The sequence below is a fragment of the Saccopteryx leptura genome, chromosome 6 (assembly GCF_036850995.1).
Source record: "Saccopteryx leptura isolate mSacLep1 chromosome 6, mSacLep1_pri_phased_curated, whole genome shotgun sequence".
Classification (NCBI taxonomy): Eukaryota; Metazoa; Chordata; class Mammalia; order Chiroptera; family Emballonuridae; genus Saccopteryx; species Saccopteryx leptura.
Genome location: NC_089508.1, coordinates 73,922,366 through 73,947,509, shown reverse-complemented (window position 1 = coordinate 73,947,509; position 25,144 = coordinate 73,922,366). Strand labels below are relative to the sequence as shown.

The 25,144-nt window shown below is 38.6% G+C and overlaps 1 long non-coding RNA gene and 1 pseudogene across 1 annotated transcript; one reads left to right on the top strand and one right to left on the bottom strand.

The window, feature by feature from the left end:
• Positions 1 to 15,938, top strand: part of LOC136377084 (high mobility group protein B3-like) — a 40,964-nt pseudogene extending 25,026 nt beyond the window's left edge.
• Positions 15,939 to 22,312: 6,374 nt separating this feature from the next.
• On the bottom strand, positions 22,313 to 25,144 carry LOC136407743 (uncharacterized). The gene is made up of 4 exons (XR_010752005.1): positions 25,008 to 25,144; positions 24,350 to 24,390; positions 23,747 to 23,951; positions 22,313 to 22,391 (listed from the first exon to the last, which is right to left on the bottom strand). It is a non-coding gene; the product is annotated as an uncharacterized lncRNA (long non-coding RNA).

Below are 25,144 nucleotides of genomic sequence, written 5' to 3'. Positions count from 1 at the left end.
CACGCAGCTCCCTGATCTCTTCAGCCATTGGCTATGAAGTACATGCTGTAACATCCTATTGGCTGAACCTGTGTATGTAAGCTAGCTTACTTCCTGAATAAAGTGGATCTGTGTCACTGAACCTGGTCCCCGGAGTCGGGTCTTTGCATCTCCGTTGTCCTCACCCCTGACAGGACTTGTCCACATGAAACACTTTTATATATAATAAATTAATATTAGATAAAGGAACCAAGATCATTCAATGGGAACAGGATAGTTTCTTTAGACAAGTGGTGGTGGGAAAACTAGATAAACACATGCATAAAAAGAAAATTATACCTTATTTTATATCTCTCACACAAATTAACTCAAAATGGATAAAATCTTAAACATTCAACCTGATAGTATAAAACTCCTAAAATAAAACATAGGAAAGAAGCTTGTCAGCATTCGTTTAGACAATGATTTTTATTTTATGTTTTTGATATGACACCAAAAGTATAACAAAAGAAAAAAATCAACAAGTGGGACTACAACAAACTTAAAAACTTCTGCACTGCAAAATAAACAACAAAATGAAAAGTCAATTTATGAAATGAGAGAAAACAATTACAAACCATATATCAGATAAAAGATTAATATTCAAAATGAATTTAATAAAAACCTCACCCAACTCAATGGCAAAAAGTAATAATAATGAAAAGCAACCCAATTGAAAAATGGGCAGAGGAACTAAATAGATATTTTTGCAAACATACATTTAAATGGCTGACATGTATATAAAAATGTGCTCAAGATCACTAATCATAAGAGAAATAAATGTAAATGAAAACTACAATGAGATACCTCACACTTTGAAGAGTGGCTATCTTCCAGAAGACAAGAGGTAAGTGTTGGGAAGGAAGTGGAGGAAAAGGAATCCTTGTGCATTGTTGGTGTGATTGTAAACTGGTTTAGCCACTATGCAGAACAGTATGGAGTTCACCAGAAAAATAAAACAGAACTATAGAAATAAAAATAGAGCCATACCATCCAGCAATCCTACTTCTGTGTATACGTATATCCAAAGGAAATAAAAATAGGCTATTGAAAATAAATATGCACTCACATGTTATTGCAACAACCTAGATATAGAAAAAAAACCCTAATTTTATCTAACAGTGAATGAATGGATAATGAAGATGTGCTATATACAAAATCATATTATAATTGAGTGAAATATAAAAATAAATATATATTTATATTTATTTGGCTATGAGAAAAATAAATGTGACACCGATGAACATTGAGAACATTATGCTAAGTGAGTTAAGGACAATATTGTATAATAGACCTTATATATGAAATATAAAAAACAAAACTCAATAAAACAAAGGGTGAAATGGCAGTTTCCATGGGTTGGAGAGTAGGGGAATGGGAGAGATGTTTAAGGGTACATACTTGCAAGTAGTAGATAGAAGTCATGGAAATATGATATACAATACAGTGGTTATAAACAATAAAACTTTATTATAAACATTAAACTTGCTAAGAGATTAGATCTTAATTGTTTCTGCCACTAGAAAAAAATAGTACTTAGTGATGTGATAGAGGTGTTAGCCAATGGTCCATTGGCAATTTTATTGCAATATAAACTTAGCATATCAATATGTTGTACACCTTAAACTTACACAATCTTATTATGCCAATTTTATCTCAATAAAAATACCCTAAAATAGTTTATCACATAAATATATATGTACATATATACATATTTTGTGTATATATGCATGTGTATTTCTAACTTTATTAGGTTAAATTTCTCATAAATGATTAAGTTTATTTTCTTTTTTGTTTTTCCCTCTATGACTTTGAAGGTTATGTTTTCCACATCTATTCTTTTAGTAGTTACTCTAGATATTTTAACATGGATCTAATGTTAATATCTTTACCCTCTTTGTGACTAAAAAGACATCAGAATGCTTATCATATAATCAGTTTTTCTCAAATTTCTTGCTATTACTGTCTAACATTTGGTTTTATCTTTTTTTAACTAGATGAAATAGATATTATTTTATACAGTAAACATTTGTTTAGATTTACCTACATATTTACAGGAATTTTTTTGTATCTATGATTTTCCATTTGGTATTCTACTTGAAACTCATTATTAGGAACCATCTTTAATAATAATCTGTTGGTGGTAAATACTGATATCTTGTTTTCTTTTCTTCTGGATGTGTTATTTTTTCCTTCTATTTTGAAACATACTTTCAACACATAGTCCACTATAAACTGACAGTATTTTTCTCAGCATTTTAAAATATCATTCATTGTTATCTGGTTTTCATTATTGTTGTAGAAAAATCACTCCATCAGAGAATTTATAATGCCATTGTAGAAACGTCTTTTCTAGCTGCTTTACAGATCTTCTCTTTGCCTTTAATGTTTTGAAGTTTCACTATAATTTATATCTAGATGAGGATTTCTTTTTATTATACCACCTGGAAATTTTTGGACTTGCTAAATCTAAGAATCAGTTTTGTTTTGTTTTTTAAACATCTGGAAACTTATAGCCATTATCTCTTAAACTATTTACTTCTAACACATTCTTTATCATTTCCTTCTGAAATTCAAATCACACATATGTTGAAATTCTCTATCTTCAGGGTCCCTTCTATGCCCTTCATAGTTTGTCCTTTTAATACTGTACTGCTTTCTGCATACTTCTGTTGGATCTGCATTCCATTTCACTGATTTTTTTTCTCAGTCATGTCTAATCAGTAACCCATACACTGAATATTTTATTTATGGCATAGGTATTTAATTTTTAATATTATATTTTTATTTAATTAAAATTTTTAATTGTATACTTTTATTCCTGAAAAATGTATTTAGTTCTTTTCACATCTGTTGTGTTGATTTTGGTCATTTTTTTCATTGCCCATATTTTTAAGCCTTTTATTTTTTAGTTATGTTAACATGCCTTTTGTATACTCAGTCTGATGACATCTGAATATTTTTCAACACTGTTTGTTATTAGGTTCTTTTCTATTTTCAATTTGTCATGATACATTGTGATACTTGACTGAAGTACATATTCTTGGCTCTTTATTATAGTAATTATCTGTGGATTGGTTTGAAGTTGAGGCCCTCCAAAGAGGAGTTGTCTTTGCTTCTGATGTTAGTTGAGATACTACCAACCTATAAAACCAAATACCTTATAGTTTTCATCCTCAGGTTTTTCTGTATCAACCTGTAAGAAAACTGATTTGTGGTTATATATTTTCATGGGAGATTTATTTACCCTCCACCTTGCTAGGATTTTTTATTCTGCACAATGAGTTTCTTTTATTTTTATGTTGAAAATTTTTATCTTTAGGCTCCCAGTTTAATGTTGGAATCTCCCATGAGACTTGCCTGTTTAAGTGAGTGTTAGGTTGTATTTCCTGCCTCTCATAAAGGGTGACCTGAGCAACTATTAAATCAGAAGCTCAGGGTCACCAGGATTTGGCAAATGCCATGAGAACGAATGCTGGCCTACATCCTGCTTTCCTAGCAATGACTGCCTTTTTCACTTTCTTTTTGGTATCTAAAAATTATTTAAAATTAAAAAATAGCATTTTTATTGTTTTTGGTGAGAACATTATTGAGAAATTCTAATGCACCATACCACCAGAATCAGAAGTCAAATAAAAAATTATGATTTTTTAAAATAACATTATATAAAAATTATTCCACATAATATTTGAAAGCATTAGTGGAGGTGCCTAATGATTCCCTCAGAGGTAGACATTAAGGTATCTCCAGTTCTTTTACCATTATTTTTTAAAAGTGCTGCTATAAACACATTTTTAATAATAATGTTTATATGTTTAAAGTTATAACACCAGTGTAGCATTGCTGGACTAAAGAGATGCATGTTTTCAAGGTTGTTGATATACTCCACAAAAATGCTTTTAAAAGTGTTATACCCATTACATTTTCATTAATAAAAATGAGAGTGCTCTATAGCTTCATCAGTATTGGTGTTATTGTTAATATATTTGCCAATTTAAAAGTGACTTTTATTTAAAAGAAAATATATGCTTTTTGTCTTAAAAGCTATTTGTGACAAATTCTTTTCTTTTTTTTATTATTAATTTTAAAGAGGTGACATAGATCAATCAGGGTACATAGGTTCAGAGAAAATATCTCCAGGTTATTTTGACATTTGATTATGTTGCCTACCCATCACCCAAAGTCAAATTGTCTTCCATCACATTTTATCTGCTTTCTTTTGTGCCCCTCCCCTCGCCCCATGCCTTCCTTCTCCTTCCTTCCCCTCTCCACCCCTCATAACCACTACACTCTTGTCCATGTCCCTGAGTCTCATTTTTATGTCCCACCTATGTATGGAATCATATAGATACTAGTTTTTCTGATTTACTTATTTCACTCAGTATAATGTTATTGAGGTCCATCCATGTTGTTGTAAATAATCCAATGTCATCATTTCTTATGGCTGAGTAGTATTCCATAGTGTATATGTACCACATCTTCTTTATCCAATCATCTATTGAAGGGTTTTTTTGTTGTTTCCATTTCTTGGACACTGTGAACAATGCTGCAATGAACGTGGAGCTGCATGTGTCTTTACGTACCAGTGTTTTTGAGTTTGGTATATACCCTGTTAAGGGATTGCTGGGTTATATGGTAGTTCTTTAATTTTTTGAGGAACCACCCTTTCTTCCATAATGGTTGTACTATTGTACTTTACATTCCCATCAACAGTGGATGAGGGTTCTTTTTTCTCCACAGCCTCTCCAACACTTGTTATTACCTGTCTTGTTGGTAATAGCCAATATAACAGGTATGAGGTGGGATTTCATTGTAGTTTTGATTTTCATTTCTCTAATAGCTAATGAAGATGAGCATCTTTTCATATATTTGTTGGCCATTTGTATTTCTTCTTGGGAGAAGTGTCTATTCATGTCCTCTTCCCATTTTTTTTTATTGGATTGTTTGTTTGTTGTTGAGTTTTATGAGTTCTTTGTATATTTTGGATATTAGACCCTTATCTGTGCTGTTGTTTGAAAATAACATCTCCCATTTAGTTGGCTGTATGTTTTGTTATCAGTTTCTCTTGCTATGCAAAAGCTTCTTAGTCTGATGTAATCCCATTCATTTAACTTTGCCTTCACTTCCCTTGTCTTTGGAGTCAAATTCATAAAGTGCTCTTTATTACCAAGGTCCATGAGTTTAGTATCTATGTTTTATTTTATGTAATTTATTGTTTCAGGTCTTATATTTAGGGCTTTGATCCGTTTTGAATTAATTTTAGTACAGGGGGACAAACTGTATTCGAATTTCATTCTTTTGTATGTGGCTTTCCAGTTTTCCCAGCACCATTTATTGAAGAGGCTTTCTATTCTCCGTTTTGTGTTGTTGGCTCCTTTATCAAAAATTATTTGACCATATAAATGTGGTTCTATTTCTGGGCTTTCTATTCCATTCCATTGGTCTGAGTGTCTGGTTTTCTGCCAATACTATGCTGTTTTGATTATCATGGCTATATAATATAATTTGAAGTCAAGTATTGTAATGCCCCTAGCTTTGTTCTTTTTCCTTGGGATTGCATTGGCTATTTGGGGTTTTTTATAGTTCTATATAAATCTGATGAGCTCTTGTTCCACTTCTTTAAAAACAGACATTAGAATTTTGATGGAAATTGCATTAAATTTGTATATCGTTTTGGGTAATATGGTCATTTTGACTATATTTATTTTTTCTATCTAAGAACAAGGAATATTTTTCCATTTCATTGTATCTTTTTTGATTTCCCTTAACAATGCTTTGTAATTTTCATTATATAGGTCCTTTACATTCTTTGTTATGTTTATTCCTAGGTATTTTATTTTTTTTTGTTGCATCCATGAAGGGGATTATTTTTTTTTGAGTTTCTTTTTGATGTTTTATTGTTGGCATATAGAAAGGCAATGGACTTTTGTATATTAATTTTGTATCCTGCAACCTTACTGTATCGGTTTGTTTCTAGTAATTTTTTTGTGGAGTCTATGGGATTTTCGATATATAGGATCATATCATCTGCAAAAAGTAAAACCTTTACTTCTTTCCCAATATGAATGCCTTTTATTTCTTTCTCTTGTCTTATTGCTCTGGCTAGAACTTCCAGCACTATGTTGAATAAGAGTGGAAAGAGTGGACAACCTTGTCTTGTTCCTGATTTTAGAGGAAAAGTCCTCAGTTATATGCCATTTAATATGATGTCAGCTGATGGTTTATCATAAATGGCCTTTATTATGTTGAGATATTTTCCTTCTATACTCATTTTGTTGAGTGTTTTAAACATAAAATGGTGTTGCATTTTATCGAATGCCTTTTCTGCATCTACTGATAGGATCATATGGTTTTGTTCTTTGTTTTGTTGATATGGTGTATTATGTTAACCGTTTTATGTATGTTGAACCATCCTTGTGATTCTGGGATGAATCCCACTTGATCATGATGAATTATTTTTTTAATGTGCTGTTGTATTCAATTTGCTAGTATTTTGTTTAGTATTTTAGCATCTGTATTCATTAGAGATATTGGTCTCTAGTTTTCTTGTGTGTGTGTGTGTGTGTGCATGCGTGTGTGCGTGTGTGTGTGTGTGTTGTCCTTGCCAGATTTCGGTATGAGGTTACATTGGCCTCATAAAATGTGTTTGGCAGTATTGCTTCTTCAATTTTTTGGAAGACTTTGAGCAGAACAGGAACAAATTCTTCTTTGAATGTTTGATAGAATTCACTAGTATAGCCGTCTGACCCTGGACTTTTATTTTTTGGGAAGTTTTTAATAGTTGTTTCTATTTCCTCCCTGCTTATGGGTTTGTTTAGGCTTTCTGCTTTTCATGACTCAGTCTAGGAAGATTGTATTGTTCTAGGAATTTATCCATTTCTTCTAGATTGTTAAATTTGGTCTCATATATTTTTTCATCGTATTCTACAATAATTCTTTGTATATCTATGATATGTGTAGTGATTTCTCCTCTTTCATTTTGGATTTTGTTTATAAGTCCTTTGTCTTTTTTCCTTAGTGTGTCTTTCCAATGGTTTGTCAATTTTGTTGATCTTTTCAAAGAACCAGCTCCTTGTTTTATTAATTTTTTCTATAGGTTTTCTGTTCTCTCTTTCATTTATTTCTGCTCTGATTTTTATTATTTCCTTTTTTTCTGCTGGTTTTGGGTTGCCTTTGTTCTTTTTTTTTTCTAGTTTTAAGATGTGAAGTGGTTTATTTTGACTCTTTCTTGTTTGTTCATATAGACCTGTAGGGATATGAGCTTCCCTCTTATTACTGCTTTTGCTGCATCTGAGAGATTCTAATATGTCATATTGTTATTTTCATTTGTCTGTATGTATCTTTTGATCTCTGCACTTATTTCTTCTTTGACCTACTCATTTTTTAAAAGTATGTTATTTAGTTTCCACATTTTTGTGGGTTTGTTTATCTCTTTTTTGCAGTTGAATTCTAGTTTCAAGCTTTTATGATTAGGGAATATGCATAGTACAACTTCCATCTTTCTGAATTTGTTGATGTTATTTTTGTGGCCCAACATATGGTCAATTCTTGAGAATGTTCCATGTACACTAATAAAAATATATACTCTGGCACTTTGGGATAAAATATTCTGTAGATGTCTATTATATTCAACTGTTCTAGTGTTTTTGTTTAAGGCCAATATTTCTTTATTGATTTTCAGTTTGGATTAACGATCTAGAGCCATCAGCGGTGTATTGAGGGCTCCAAGTATGTTTGTATTTTTGTCAGTTTTTGTTTTTAAGTCAGTCAGTAGCTGTCATATACTTTGGTGCTCCTGGTTTGTTGCATATATATTAAGAACTGTTAAGTCTTCTTGATTCAGTATACCCTGTATCATTATGTAATGACCATTTTTGTCTCTGATTACCTTTGCTGTCTTGTAGTCAGCATTGTTCGCTATTAGTATTGCTACACCTGTTTTTTTTGGATTTTATTTGCTTGGAGTATTGTTTTTTAGCCTTTCACTTTGAACTTGTTTTTATCCTTATTGCTTAGATGTGTTTCTTGTAGACAGCATACAGTTGGATTTTCTTTTTTAATCTATTCTGCTACTCTGTCTTTTTATTGGTAAGTTCAATCCATTTACATTTAGTGTAATTATTGACACTTTAGGGTTTTCTGTTGCCATTTTATATATATATTGCTTTCTATTAGTTTTGTATCTTTTTTGGTTCTTCTCTTTTGTTTTTCTATCACTTGTTTTTGTTTGGTTGTAATCCATACTTCTTTCCTCTGTTACTTCTTTTTTCAAGTCATGTGTTTCTGTGGTGGTTTTTTCAGGGGTGGTTACCATTAAGTAATGGAAAGAATACATATCATGTTCATTATAGTACATTATCTCATGAGTGCTTCTGCACTTCTTCCTCCTTTGCTACTGTTAATCTTTGTCCTCTCCCATTTTTTGTTTTTGTTATCACAGATTAGTCTTGTCTTTATTGTGATCTTGATGGATCTTTTACTTGTGGGTTTGTTTTGTTTTGTTCTTTGGTCAAAAAAAAAAACCTTTAGTATTTCCTGAAGTGGGGGTTTTCTTGGGATAAATTCCCTCATCTTTTCTGTATCTGTGAATGTTTTTATTTCTCCTTTGTATTTGAAGGATAGCTTTGATAGGTATAGTAATCTTGGCTGGAAGTTCCTCTCTTTCAGAACTTTAAATATTGGGGTCCACTCTCTTCTAGCTTTTAGAGTTTCTGCTGAGAAATATGATGATAATCTAATGGGCCTTTCTTTACATATTATATTCTTTTTTACCCTGGTTGCCTTGAGAATGTTTTCTTTGTCATTGGTTTGTGCCAATTTTATTATTATGTGCCTTGGAGTAAGTTTGTTGGGGTTAAGATACCTCAGTTTTCTGTTTGCTTCTTTAATTTGAGGCTTTAGTTTTTTTCCACAGGTTTGGGAAACTCTCATCTATTATTTGTTTGAATATGTTCTCCATTCCATTTTCTCTCTCTTGTCCTTTTGATATACCCATTATTTTTATTTTGCTCTTTTTGATGGAGTCAGGCAATTCCTGTAGGGCTTTCTCATCTTTTTTTAATTTGTGTGTCTCTCTCCTCTTCTCTCTGTAGTACCTCTAGTTGCCTGTCTTCTATGTCACTAATTCTCTCCTCTATCTGGCCTGTTCCATTAGCTAAGCTTGTTATCTCGTTTTTCAGTTCATTAGTTGAGTTTTTCATCTCTGTTTGATTCATTTTCATAGTTTCAATTTCCTTAGTGATGTATTCTTCTGTTTGTTGAATTGCGTTATGAGCTCCCTAAATTGCCTTTCTGTGCTTTTTTTGTATATTCCTAAGTATTTTTAGGACTTCAATTTTAAATTTTCTGTCATTTATCTCTAAGGTTTCCAAGCTATTGAAATTTTTTTCTATAGATTTTTTCTCATCTATCTGAGCTATATCCCTATCTTTTGTATCCATAATATTATATTTCTTCTTCCTTAATGTCATTTGAGAGTGGTATTGTTAATAACGTTAATAAGAGTTGATATATATAAAAAAGTAATTTTTTTGGAAAATACAGTAAGAAACTGAAAATTCTATTGTGCTAATTGTGACATAAACTACATAAAATGGAGGGCCTGAGTTGGTGGGAAGTGACAAAGAGGCAAAAAATGAGGTAAGAACCCACAAAATGCTACAAGAAAAAAATTTGGATCAAGAATAAAATCATTTGTTTGTAAATGACAGTCAAATGAGAGAAATAGTGAAAGAGAAAAGAAGAAAAAAGAAAAAGAGAAAAAAGAAAAATACAGTTAAAAATGAAAATTCTGTTGTATTAAGTGGAACAAAAACTACATAGAAGAGAGAGCCAGAGTTGGGAGAAATGCTAATGGGTGAAAAGCGAGGTAAAAATCACATAAAATGCCACAAAGAAAAAATTTGAATCCAGAATAAAATAATTTGTTTGTGAATGAGGACCGAATGAGAGAAAAAGTGAAAAAGAAAAAAAGAAACAAAAAGAGAAAGAAAAAAAAGAGAGAGTTAAGGTTTTTGGAATGTAACTCTCATAGAAAAAAAGAATGAAAAATGTAACACCTATGGGTACTGAATTTCAAAATGAAAAGAGAATAATAAAATGAAATGAGGATAAAATGTCCAAGTTGGAAGAAAAAAAGATAAAAAATAGAAGAAGTTATAAAGACTGGATTTTTTCTGGTTTTAAGAGGTTATCTTCTTCCTTTTTCTTTCTTCTCTCTCTTTTTGGCCAGTGGCACTGTACCCCAGGTTCTGCCCCTGTGGCACTCTTAGGCAGAGATTTTCAGTTGATGTTTAGCTATAGTGATGGTATAAACTAGGCCTCAGTCCCATTGGTAGGCAGGGCTTGTTAGTATTTGCAGGCTCTGACAATGGAAGAGTCTGTTTTCCTTGAGCTTCTCCCCAAATCTCTGCTTCCTGAGCCAGCAGCCTGGGGACCCAGCTGTGAAGTTGTCCCAGCCACTGCCTGGAGAGAAAGAGGCTTTAAGAGTTGTCAAATCCCCCCTCTATCTATGCTCAAAGCAGGGTTCTGGGTAAGGCTTTGACAGCCAGAGCCACCAGCATAATCAGACAGGGCTGGGAGCCAAGTGCTCTTCAGGTGTCTTTCTATGAGCCTCCGGGCATGTCTAGTATGCCTCAGCACTCCGTGGGTCTACTCTCCCCAGGATTTTTGCACTTCATAACCTGTATCATCTGGCAGAAAGATTCCCCAGTCACTGCCTGCAGAGCAAGAGGCCCTAAAAGCCAACAAGCCCCTCATCCAGGTCCGTTCAAAGCACAGCCCTGGGTATGAAAGCTCTGCTAACCAGAGCCACCATCTTAAGCAGGCAGAGGTGTGAGCTGACTTCTGTACTGGCTCTTTTCTACCGTTCCCCGGGATATGTCTAGTTAAATTTGCCTCAGCACTCCGCGGACCTGCTCTCCACAGGCTTCTCCCTTGTTGGGAAGCCTACACCCCAGCCTGCCCAACTTCTGCAGTGCTCTCAGAAGTCTGTTCCATGGGACTGTGCTTTTTAACCTGTATCACCTGGCTGGAAGTTGCCCCAGCCATAACCTGCAGAGCAAGAGGCCCTAAGGACTATCAATTCCCTCCTCCGGGTTATCTTAAATTGCAGGCCTGGGAAAGAAGGCTTTGTCAGCCAGAGCTGCCAGTGCCAGCCAGCCGGGCAGTGAGCAGACTACAGGTTAGGCTCCTTTCAGTGTTCTGTGGGTCTACTCTCCAGAAGCCGCCTGCTCCAGCAAGCTGCCTGTGTGCCCTTCCCCCCCACCACTTCTGCAGTTCTCTTCACGGGAATTTGTTTTTTTAGCCTGTATGGCTGGAGGAGATGCCCCACCCGGACAGGTCCAGGCACAGGAACCCAGCTCTTGCACACTTCCCACATGCTGTTGTTCAAAGAGTCAGGGATTATACAGAAACTCTGGCTACAGCCTATGCACTAGGCCACTGCTGACAGTGTCTGACCTGGCCCTTCCGTCCGGGAACACAGGAGCCCATGCCTGAGGCACCAGGAGGAACCACTCGCACACTGCCATGCTCACCAACCAGGATACCAGGAGTAAACACAGCCAAAAGTCACTCTGGTATGATTCTTTGCAGGCAACCCCTTCTCCCACTTCTGCCGGGGTTTGCTGCCGTTGTTAGCTCTGCGTTGGTGATCTCAAGCTGAGCCGTGGGCACACACTCTCTCAGCTTGAACGTCTCTGCCCTAGCCAGCTTCTTCCCTCTCCCTCAGCCCTCCTTTCCTCTCAGTTCCCAAGTGAAAGCGGCCCTTCCTCAGATCAGTGAGGAAAGCAGAATACTCTGTTCTCTGTCTTATTTCCTTCAGAGTGGATTATATATTCAGCCACCTTTTCACCCAATCGTGCCTTTGTTTGATGTATGTGTATTTCACATGCTCCTGGGATTGTTTTTCTGTCTCTAGTTGTTGAACGTGTTGAAATTTCAGGGAGAAGTATCAGGAGCATCTCTCATGGTGCCATTTCTCTGACATCCACAAAATTTTTAATGTTTAAAAAAATCTGTCTTCTCTGTTTGTGTATTTCTACATATAATTTTGCTATTGGAAGTATATACAGAAAGAATAATCTCCTGAGATGGTTGATAAAAGTTTTTATCAACTTGAAAATATTTTGGTTCTTATTTCTCTTTTGTTTCTTTCCTCACTCCTACCCTTCTTCCCCTGTGGTGTTTAGAAAAATACTTTAAAACATACACCCTATCTTGAGAATTCCCCTTTCTGAAGGTGCCCAGAGGCTACCCAGAGTCCCTACTACCATGTCATTCCTGGTGAACTCCTCCCTTTAATCCCCTCCATCCTGGAAATAAAGCAGTTCATCTCTGCTCATTAGTTTTCCAGCTTAACCCCCTCCCCCTCTCACACACAAAAAAGGAAACATGTAAGAAAACACATATCTCAAAAATGTAAAAACTCTATTTTGCCCTTGAGATTTTTTTTTTTTTGGTCTGTATAGTCAAAATACTTTGTACATATAGATGATGGTCTAAGAGAAGACTGAGAAATCAACATTCTGATATTTTTATCAGAAAATAAGCATGCTTTTGCCTATTTAGAATAGTTTTCATGTGCAACTGTGCAAAATATCCCCTGAAGGGTCAGTCTTCCATGGGAATAGCAGCAGGAGTTGCCTCTATGCCTCCAGCTCCACCAGCATTTATAGAGACTTAACGTCCCAAGGACCTGCTACCTCTTGACATCATCTGAACTTATCTCCCCATGTCCTCAAAGCTTTGTTTCCACATCAGGTGCCTCCTGCCTTCTATACCCCCAGTGACTGGTGGCTTCTTAAACCAGGCCTAACAAGTTCTTTTCTCCTAGAGCTTTTCAGAAATCCTGGATGCTAAAAGATTTTTAGCTTCTTTGTTTCCTTCAGTGACTGGTTTCTTTTTTTTAATTATTAATTTTAATGGGGTGACATTAATAACTCAGGGTACATATGTTCAGAGAAAACATCTCCAGGTAATTTTGACATTAATTATGTTGCATACCCATCACCCAAAGTCAAATTTGAGTGACTGGTTTCAAATCAGCGGCTGCCTGCCTGGGCATGCATTCTTTGTGTCCCATGTGAACCATCAGGCTCAGGATTGATTCTCACACAAGGTTACAACAGGTGTGGCAAGGGACACCAGGTGCCTTACCATTGCTACTTAAAATAATTGTTATTTTCTATTTAAATACATTTTAGACTATCCTAGAGATTGTTCTGTTTAGATTCTAACAGATTGACTTTTAAAAATTGACAATAATGAGCCAGTCATTTTGTTTTAAAGGTTAGATTTGACTGACTTTACCCAGAAGGGTATCTGCATCTTTAGAGGGAAAATGTTTGTAGTTTGAGCTGTCTCTAAGTGTTTGATTTCTTTTCTGACAGCCAAGTCTTCCTTACCCATAGCTATTGGCTGTCTCTTAACTTATGAAGAAGAAGATTATTTCAGTTCATTTTAATAACAACCCACACCAGGGAGGGAAAATCCAGCTGCTGCCTCAGGTCTGGGTTCATCTTCAGGTGGTGAGAATGGGCATGTGAGTTGTATGCCTGTACTGGGACTGGACAATTTATGAGGGCAGGCATTAGTCTCTAGGCTTCCCTGCTTGACTCTCAATTCTACATGTTTTTTATTTTTTTATTTTTTTTTATTTAATTTTTTGTTTTGTTTTGTTTTGTTTTTTCATTTTTCCAAAGCTGGAAACAGGGAGGCAGTCAGACAGACTCCCGCATGTGCCCGACCGGGATCCACCCGGCATGCCCACCAGGGGGCGATGCTCTGCCCCTCTGGGGCGTCGCTTTGTTGCATCCAGTGCCATTCTAGCGCGTGAGGCAGAGGCCACAGAGCCATCCTCAGCGCCCGGGCCATCTTTGCTCCAATGGAGCCTGGGCTGCGGGAGGGGAAGAGAGAGACAGAGAGGAAGGAGAGGGGGAGGGGTGGAGAAGCATATGGGCACTTCTCCTGTGTGCCCTGGCCGGGAATCGAACCCAGGACTCCTGCACGCCAGGCCGATGCTCTACCGCTGAGCCAACCGGCCAGGGTTCTACACGTTTTAGCCTATCTATTTCTAACTCCTCTCCCTGTAATTATAAACAACTAAACAACCTATTATAATTTATTTTTTTTTGAAGAAGGTACAGAACATGGAAGAAGAAGGTAATTCAAATTTCTGACATGCTTTAAGACATGCTTCCTATAGACTAAGCCACAACTTACTTAATTTAGCCAGAAACCATTAGTAAAGGCCTTTTAGCTGAACAGAGAAATGAGCTGAAGTTCCAACTCTTCCACTTCTTACCTGTATGTCTTTGGGTCTGTTTCTCAATCTGTAAAATGAGATGGTGACTACCAGTTTCCCTACATTATTCCCATCTACAAAAGTATGGTCACTACTACTATATTTGTATTATAGCAAATTAAGTTTGTAGGAAATATCTAATGCCAAGAACATTTTAAGATACTTTTTCTTGTAAAGGTCATTAGAATATTATTTAGCATTCTTAAAATATGCTTTATTGTAGGAAAAACAGCTGTATTAGGTTTGCTTGCTTATACTTTGTATCATTAGTGCATGAGCATGTGGCAGAGCCATACCTGTATAGCTTATGTAAGGCTACAGGTGCATACCCTCAGGGCAGGTTGGAGATTGCTTCTCATCACTGTTAGAGGCTATATTGCTGTTTGTTCACCTGCTGCCAAAAGAAGCAGTTTTCCCCTGCCTGTTTGCTTGTCCATCATTGCAAGAATCTATTAAACAGGAACAGTCCACCACTTTCCAGCTCTGCAGTTCCTCTACCATCTGCCCAAATCCAATGTAAACCTGCTTGGCCTTGGTCTCCAGCATTATGTCTGGTGCTGTGAGCAGGATTCGAATCTGATTGGTATGGAGCACCCTTGAAGGGTGGAATAGAGAAGTTGCCATTCTTGAACATGTGGTTGCCTATGGCTACCCTGTTGAGGGCCATGATCTAGGTGTTCTTTACAGTCCTGTGAGCAGAACTGAAAGCTCTGTGCAAGAGATCACCCAAGTTTGAAAACTCCAGTTTTCCCTAAAAGCCAAGCTCTGGCACCAGCAATTGTTAGAGACACAACTGCGAGTTCAAGAGCTTGAGTTTTAGCATCAGGCCAAGAGCTGGCAGCTGCAAGAGAGAAAGTGGTTACTGAAGAAGGAGGAGAAGGTCTGGGCTAAAACTGTTACTGGTAGACTCAGAACCTGGCTGGTGGTCATCCAAAAGGTAAAAACCCAGCAGTCAAAAGTGCCTCAGGGGCTGGCACAATGCCTTCTGCAAGTAGTGGATTACTCTGTGGCCCAGCCCTATGCCAAGACAGAGTTGATGGAGTTAGAGGTAAAATTCAGGCAGAAACCCACTGATTCCCTGGTAGCTTGGTTGCTGCAGTTGTGGGACATAGGGGATGGATGGCATCAAGCTGTCCAGAACAGAGACAGAGAAATTGGCCACCATTACCATGTATTCCCCCTTGAGGCAGCATCTTCAGAACTGCTGTGACAACCCAGGAAGCCATATCCTATTAGAATGGGCAGTAACTGTCATTCATATGGTCTTACAGAATGCTGGAGACTTAATGAGGGGGGGCAGTGAGTCAATGGCAGTTACATACTGAGCTGCAGCAGGTCCTCTGGGAACTAGAGGAATGTTGCTTTCAAGCTGAGGTCCCATGGGCCAGATGTGGAAATATTTATGGTAGGGATTAATGACCTTATTTGCTGTAGTGTCCCATCAGCCCTTTTTGGGCCACTAATGGCTATTTTGAGCCCCTATGTGGGACAGCCCATCAACACTGTTACACGGACAGTGACAGATGTAAGGGAGGTGGAGGCAGCCCAGAACCATAAGGCTGTGCAGACTGCTGCTCATGCTGCCACCAGGCTAACAAGTGAAATAAGCCTGTAAAGGGTACCAGAACACAGATGTAGGTAGATTTGATTGTATCTGGGGCAGATAAAGAGAAATTGGATGGCAGGTGTAAAAGTTCGCAACAGAGGTTCCAGCCTCTGAAAAACTTGGGGAAGCAGGCGGCCCCAGCAGCTATCAAAGGAAATAACGGAGGGAGAGGAAGATCCCAAAGATCCGTTATCCCAGTTTGAATAGGGGGAAGCCTGAGGGAGACCCATCTAACAGGGATGGGTGCACATGGGGGGGGCAGAGGCCCCATATAAAATTGGCAATTCACTAGTCCCCTTCTGATATGAAGCAGGTCTTAGCCTTAGAAGATAATAGGTACTTTTGCAGCAGTAGCTAAGGGAACTGTCAAGGCAGCACAGGCCTTGAATGTGTTTGACCCTGTTGGGCCCAGTGAGCTTGCTGAAGGGTTTGGACAGAGCTTATGGCAAGGGATAAAATGCTCTGGAAAGATGCTGAGGTTCATTATCAAAGAGCTGTATGGCTAGTTGCCTGTAATGGACTTTCACCTTGGGTTATCTTCACAGACAGCTGGGCTGTCTATCATGGATTGATCATTGACAATGTAATGGACTCTTACAGGGACTGAGACAAGAGGGAGGCATGAGCTCCCTTGCTGGATGGACATACCTCATCCCTGCCATAAATACTTCCTCATCTGGCCCATGGAACCTCAGGTTGAAAGCAATATTCCTCATATCTAGTTCCCAGAGGACCTGCTGCAGCTCAGTATATAACTACCACTGACTCACTAGCACTCTCCCCCCAGCAAGTCTCCAGAATTCTGTAAGACCATATGAATGACAGTTATCACCCATTAGAATAAGGTATGGTTTCCTGGGTTGTGGACAGCATAAGTGACCCTGACAGGTGCAGCATGGTACCTGTAAAGGTCCTCCTGCACTAGGAAGCTGCTTTCACCCAGTTTCTGAAACCCACCAAGGACACTTTGTTCAATAAACATAGCCCCGCACTATGGCTGGAACTCTGTTCTGGCTTAAGTTACTGCCAAAGCTCTAACAGAATTCTACTAGGCCCTTCCACCTACTGTAGGGTAGCATACTAGAGGTGGGCTTCCAGTTAACTCCTTGAGCAAAGTTCTCTGGGTGATGTCATTGTGAAAGGCCCCTTTGTAATTATTGTCAGTTTTGGTATAGCTTGTGCCTTTGTAATTTGGTGGCTGTGGCCTGTACTCTTTCTGGTTATGTAATGTACCTCACTTCTCACATAAGGACCATCGTGGAAGATACCTGTTGCATGGATTATGAGGCAAGCAACTCTAAAGGGGTTGTGGAATGTGAGGAAAACAGCTGTGTTAGGCTTGCTCACTTATACTTTGTATGATTTGTGCATGAGCACGTGGGTATGTAGGCTACACGTGCTTGCCCTCAGGGAGGATTATGGATTGCTTGCACACCACTGTGAGGGGCCATTTTGCTGTTAGTTCACCTGCTGCCATGAGAAGCAGTTTTCCCCTGCCTTTTTGCTCATCTGCTGATATGAGAATCTATTAAACAGAAACGACCCATATCACTTTCTGGTTCCATAGTTTCTCTACCATCTACTAGAATCCAATGTTAACATGCCTGGTTTCAGCCACTGGCATTACACTTATCTTCTTATTCACTTAAGAAAACAGCCTTTGGTTGTTTCTATACCTTGGCCACTGTGAAAAAAGCTGCAATGAACATGGGGCTGCATGTGTCTTTATGTACCAATGTTTTTTGAGTTCTGGGTTATATACCCAATAGAGGGATTGCTGGGTCATATGGTAGCTCTATTTTTAGTTTTTTGAGGAGCCACCATACTTTCTTCCATAATGGTTGTATTACTTTACATTCCCACCAGCAATGAATGAGGGTTCCTTTTTCTCCACAGCCTCTCCAACACTTGCTATTACCTGTCTTGTTGATAATAGCTAATCTAACAGGTGTGAGGTGATATCTCATTGTAGTTTTGATTTGCTATAGATGACTGGATAAAGAAGATGTGGTACATATATACTATGGAATACTACTAAGCCATAAGAATTGGTGACAATGGATCATTTACAACAACATGGATGGATCTTGATAACATTATATGGAGTGAAATAAGTAAATCAGAAAAAACTAAGAACTGCATGATTCCTTACATAGGTGGGTCACAAAAACGAGACTAAGAAACATGGACAAGAATGTGGTGGTTACAGGGAGGAGAGGGAGGAGAGGGGGGGGAGGAGAGGGGCACAAAGAAAACCAGATAGAATCTGACAGAAGACAATTTGACTTTGGGTGAGGGGTATGCAACATAATTAAATGTCAAAATAACCTGGAGATGTTTTCTCTGAACATATGTACCCTGATTTATTAATGTCACCCCATTAAAATTAATAAAAAAACAACAAAAAAATGTAAAAAAAAAAAGAATAAAGAAGGAATTCCTAAGGGGGGGGGGGGAGGGAAACAGCCTTAATGTTATAGGTTCTTTACATTTTTCAAGAGCAAAAAAAAAGCCTAACTAGAATATTCTGATGAAAATATCCTAGGTTCAAATTGGAAAATTTGAGACAGAAAGGTTAATTGGTAAAAGGATTTGCATAGATTTATAGTTGTTTGCATGGAAAATAGTACAAGAATAATAGTACAAGAATAAACTCCATGTTTCGCATACTCATAACAGTAATCCTACTTTTGCCCCATCCTGTATGAATGATATATAATATATAACCCTTCCACCTCATGATTTATTTTATTTCATATGTCTTACCTTAATTGTTCAAAACACTGCTTTATTTTCATCTCCCAAGAGTTTAGTCTCAATGTTAGAACTAGAACAATCTTCTAAGAATATTAAGGAAATTGATGTCACTCCCCTGATTAAAACTCTCCAAGAATTCTTATCACACTCCAAATAAAAGGCAATGTCTTTGCAATGATCTATAAAATTCTGTGACCTGTATGCTTCTTAATACTTACTCACTGCCCCTTATGTATTGTGCTGCAGGCATTAACTCTGCTCAGCTTCTTTACTTTTACTATTTCCTCTGCTGAGATCAATTCTCAGCACCCCCACCCCGTACAACACCTGCACAGCTCTCTTCTTTTTCATATATCACTGTTACAGTGAGACTGCCCCTTGTCACACTATTTGAAGTGAAGCCCCTTCCCTTCCAACTTTCTCCTTACAAACTTTGTCTCTGTAATGTTATCACCTTTGAACAAAAACAAAAATTTGTTTCGTTTTTGTCCTTGCCTGAAACTTCCCTGAGCACAGAGACTTGGTTCATTTTATTAATGAATGAGCCTCCAGCTCCTGGAACAATGCCTGGAGCACAGTAGGCACTCACTGAATATTTGCTGGGATTAATAAGGGAAGAAATTTAAATGTACAAGATAGATTTACAAGATGATTTTTTTTCAACCATGTCAGATAAACCAATTCCTTTTGTGAAATAAGTAAACTTCAAAGAGAATGTTACTTAAAATCAAAGGACAATAAAAGATGTTGATTAACAGAGAGAAGACAGGCGACTTGGAATGGTTATGTCTGTCAATAAAGGGTTTCTCAATGATGGCAGCCTAGGACCAGGCACCCTCCTCTACTTTATTTTCACCGGTTTTGGAGAACCCAACCTAGAAAGTTGCCTCTCTCAAATTATAAGTGATGCCCAGTGTGGGTTTTGCTCTTTCTGTGGACAATAATTGACAATAGAGATTCTGGTTCCCTTAAAAGAAAAGAAAACCTTCCACATCCTGTGAGTACTGTACAATTGCCAACAGATGGAGTTGTGCCAATATCACAGCAGCAGATAAGGAGCATACAGCTAACTCTAGGTTTGCCAGCACTGCCTTTCTGGGTTGAAGGCTGTTCAGCCTGCACGCCTTCTCTCCCTCTGCCTGCTGGCCTTCTCTCCTTCTGCCTGCTGCCGCACAGAACACTCCCATTTCCTACCTCACAAGGTCTCAGCTCCCGGGAGATGCTGCACGCTCAGCGTGGTGACGCAGCTTCCAAGTCCATGTCCCGGTTTCCAGGAAATGCTAACAAAGAGGCTGCTGCTCTTGATCCCGGGAGAATTTTCTTTTTCTCTGTTTAAAGGGATCTGAACTCACAAGATAATTAGCTCTTTAGTGCTAATCCATGTGCATTTACCAAAGTGCTTTTAAGGTTCAGAGAAATAAAAGCTTGATTAGGTCATTATCACTGTGCTGTATGTAACACCAGGGAGCTCTTACCTGCTAGTTGTATTGGTGATAAGGAGACCCAAGACTCCTCAGGTTTCCTCACTAACCTGCTCTGCTTCCCACTTTTAAAAACATGAAAAACACGTGTAGCTTGCAGAAAACCCTGGAGTCACGGGTTGATTTCCTCTAGAACAGTGGTCTGCAAACAGCCGCTCGTGAGCCACATGCAGCTCTTTGGCCAGCTTAGGAGTACCCTAATTGATAACAATGTACCTACCTATATAGTTTAAGTTTTAAAATTTTGGCTATCAAAAGAAATTTCAATCGTTGTACTGTTGATATTTGGCTCTGTTGACTAACAAGTTTGTGGACCACTGCAGTCTAGAATGTTACTTATTTTGCTTTGATTGAGCTTTTGGCATTTCTACCTTTGTTCTTAGAAGTTATATGGGGTGCAATCTAACAGCCCACAGTCCTTCTTTATGACCAAGGCACATTACTTTGTAATCTAGGCTACTTCTTTTCAACTGTTCAATTCAGAGAGACTTTGTATTAATAGAGGAACTGAGGAAGCAGAAATGAAGACAAGAGAGGACAAAATTATGTCAATGAAATCCCGTGACAACTTACTTGCATTTAGAGATCATGCATGCTTTTTTATCCTTGATGAAAGGTTTTATTAAAACTGTTCTGAAAATGCAAATGAGACAAGTTTCAAGAAATTGACAGTAATGGAAAACTTAAATGTTACAATGATATCTGAAAAGAAAGAAATTATTTCAGTCATCTTATTCTTGCTGGAGAGGAGGAAAAAAATGTGAGCTGAGAAATGAGACAGCTGGCAACTGAAGCCTTAGGATTCCTAACCTTTCTCTTTTGTGTTCCCAAATGAATAAGGTTTAAGATGTGTTCAAGACAAAGTCAATCTAATGTCCACATGGCTTTTCAAAAGGAAGCCTTAGGGAGCTTTTAAAACTATAAGCTTTGGTGCAGCAAGATCACTTTCAAAAGTAAAAATTCTTTTTTAGGGTGATGGTTGTGGGGTAAGAAAAGGAAGGAGGGTGGGGGTAGCATGACCAGGTTTGAGTTTAAGGTTGTATCATGGAATCTGCAGCTGGACAAACTCTGCTGTCTTCCTGCCACAGATCACAGGAAGGAACTCTGCTTAGCCAGGTGCCAAGCTCCCTGCAGGGTTTTTGTTTGTTTGTTTTTTCAGAATCACCTGCTAAAAGCATACACACTTGTTCATTGGTAGTTAGCGGACTGATCTTCATTGAGAGTTGAAACTCTGGCCACTGGGGAGATTGCATAGCCCTGGGATACTGTCAGCAGAGCAAAGCTCAGCTGTCACCAGCACTTCTAGAAAACAACCCTGGATTTATGCTGAATTCTATTGAAATTTCTGCCTCTTGTCTTAGTCTTTACACATACTCTTTGCATACAGACTCTCTCTCCATTGTTATCTCTTGTTTCACAAATGTGCTTTAAGTTCCTGTTTACACTGTGAGCCTCTGAGGGGAAGCTTTCTGACCCTATGTTCTCTGTCTCTGCCCTGGAAGCTGAGAGAGGAATGTGAGGGAGGAGCAGTGGCTTAGGGCTTGGACTGGTGTCTGAATTGGCAGCATTGGCAGAGATATCCATCTGGAAGCTGGGAAGTGAGTAAAGGACAAACTGGGCTAGCAATTTTGAGGACCAAACTGGCAGGAAAGGTAAGCTAAGAAGTCCAAGCAAATCCAAGTTCAGATGTGATTCTTTTATTTTTTTTATTTTTTTTATTAATTTTAGAGAGGAGAGAGAGAGAGGGAGAGAGAGAGAGAGAGAGGAGAGAGAGAGAGACAGGGGAGAGGAGCTGGAAGCACCAACTCCCATATGTGCTTTGACCAGGCGAGCCCAGGGTTTTGAACTGGCGACCTCATCATTTCCAGGTCGACACTTTATCCACTGCACCACCACAGGTCAGGCCAGCAAGTCCAAGTTCAGAGGTAAATTTAAAGTTGCAATATAAACAAAGGGATGTGACAGAAGGACATACAGAATCCTGCCTGATGTGTGTCATGGCTGCCTGTATCTTAGTCCTCCCCAAAGAGAATGTCCACATGCTATTCAAAACAAAGGGAGGGGGGAGGCAGCAAGAAAACATCAAGAGGCTCCTTCTGATAGCATCCATTTCTGTGTTCCTGTTGGTATCCAATGCCCGAGATGGTCCCCGGATGAGGGTTGCATTACTTCCTAACCCAGCAAGTGACCTTGGGCACATTCCTTAACCTCTACCTTTTTATTTCTACAAATAAACAACAAAACAGGAATCAAAACAGAGATAAGGCCATCACATTTAATTTCATGCTATAAAGACTCATTTCTGCCCTTCTCCATTCCATGTGCTCAGAGTAATTAACAAATATTTGTTAAGAAACAGTAAGTTGGCCCTGGCCGGTTGGCTCAGTGGTAGAGCGTCGGCCTGGTGTGCAGAAGTCCTGGGTTCGATTCCCAGCCAGGGCACACAGGAGAAGCGCCCATTTGCTTCTCCACCCCTCCCCCTCTCCTTCCTCTCTGTCTCTCTCTTCCCCTCCTGCAGTGAGGCTCCATTGGAGCAAAGATGGCCCGGGCCCTGGGGATGGCTCCTTGGCCTCTGCCCCAGGCGCTAGAGTGGCTCTGGTCGCAACAGAGCGACGCCCCAGAGGGGCAGAGAGCATCGCCCCCTGGTGGGCGTGCCGGGTGGATCCTGGTCGGGCGCATGTGGGAGTCTGTTTGTCTCTCTCTGTTTCCAGCTTCAGAAAAAATAAAAAATAAAAAAATAAAAAAATAAAAAAAGAAACAGTAAGTTGATTTTGAGAGTAGGGTAACATTGCAAACGTTCTGGTGCTAAAGTCAGATCGCTTGGCCTCAAACACTCTTAATAACCAGCTTTAAAGTTTCTGTGATTTCGTTTTCTCAGGATGAGAAAATAATAGTATCCACTTGATAAAGTTGTGTGGATTAAATGATATGATTGCATGAAAATGTTAAGATGTTGATGAAGATGGGAGCTATTCTCACCCTCAGCCTTGCTGAGTATATCTACCATCTCCCCCTCCCCTTCCCCACATACTTGCAATTGCTCAAGTCCAGATATGACATATCCCTTTCTCCAAACAATTAAATGTACTCTATTTTTTTTATGGAGGAAAAAGCCGAGAACAAGAAAGAACATTTAAAACAAATGTCATTCGATTTTACAGATGACATGTTTGCAATGTTACCTGGGGAGATGTTGTCAGGTAGAAAGCCCACATTCTGTGGAGTGCAGTAATTTTTCCATAACGGCTTTACAGGGGAATAGGAGTGTTCAGCTGTATGCTGCTAAATTCCATAAAATCTACATAATTTGCATTTCATAAAATCTACATAAGAATGAAGCACATGCAATCTAAAAACTTATGAAATGAAAGTTAAGATCTCAGAGTTCCTTCTCTAATCCCAGGGGCACCTTCAAGCAGCCTCATGGGTCCTGGCCCTGACCTCATGGTAGACAGTCTTGTTTTTGCAGATCTGCCTTCTAATGCACCTTATTTGTGGAGGGACCATTCTGGGAAGGAGTGCTCGCAAACTGAAAATTGCTGTCTGTGATGGCTATTTCAAGCAACACTATACACTTACCCCATGGTAGCCCTTCCAGCGTCAGGGTCTCCCTGTGGGTTATGGAAACGGTTTAAATCTCTTTTCTGAGAGCTCTGGGCTGCCAGCTCTGGAGGAGGCTCTTTCATTTCTGAAGTTGGATGACATTTATCCAAACACTGGGCACTTTCAAAGACAGGGCAGAGGAACATTATGCACATTCACGCTGTTCTCAGCAAGGGCATACCTGGCCGGGGGAGAAAAGGGAAGCCTCTTGGGTTGGTCGGACAGCGTGGAACATTCTGATCTCTAGCTTTAACACTTTCTAATAGATGGCCACATAGAATTAGAATAAAGAGGAGGGTGGGTAAAAGTGAAGAACAGAAAACCCTACATTGTGTCTGTCTCTTGAAATACAGTTACAGTGTTAGGGGAAAAAATGCATAAATAAATCATATATTCTAAAGGCTGCTAAATGCAGGTGATTGTTTTCCTCCAAAGTGGGAGTTTTAAATGTGCAATCCACAGACCTTTAGGAAAACTCAGAAATTTGTATGTCTCTGTTTAGTTACGGAAGAGGACCTGGTTTAGAACATAGACTTCAGAGCCAGATGCCTAAGTTGGAATCCCAGTTCTTTTACTTACTGGACAAGTTACTCAACTCCTTTGAGCCTCATGTTTCCCATCTGTAAAGTGAAGATAAAAGAGTAATTACCTCATGGAGTTACCAGGAATACTGATATAATACATGTGGAACTTTTAAAATAGTGCCTGCACATATACAGTTAGCATTAATAAGTAATAACTATCATTATTTTTGTTTTTATTTTTATTAGTATTTTCTGTTATATTTGTAACCAAATAAAGATCAGATCCACTGCTCTAGAGCTTGATGAAAAAAAAAGATGATGATGAATTTCTGGAACAACACCAATTAGTTTAACAAACTAGCACGATAGTGATGGATGAGGCAAAAACGAGCATAGCCTTCATTTACACAGTGATTTAGAGTTTCCAAAATTATTTTGTATATATTTTCCTCAAATTGATTCAAGCAGTCACTGTGATAAGGTGACCACTACCCACATTTTATAGATGAGCTTTGATAGATATATGAATTACAACTGCCCTTTTTTGCTGTTCCGCTTGGCTGCCTGACCTCACCCTTAATCACCGGACAATCACCCCTGGGACAAAGGAATTCCAGGAAGCTGGTCAATCACCCCAAAGAGGAGTATTCCAGAAAGCTGAACATACTAGCAGACCCTTGCTCGAGGCTATCCTCAACCCTATAAAGTTTTACCTCAGTCTGTTTTTGGGGCCCTTCTTTCAGAGGAGTGCCCGGCAGGTCTTTCTCCTTTAATAAAGCCTGCACACCTGAAGTTCGAGTGCCATCTCATTCTTACATCTGGTGCCGAAACCTGGGATGGGGCACCGGCT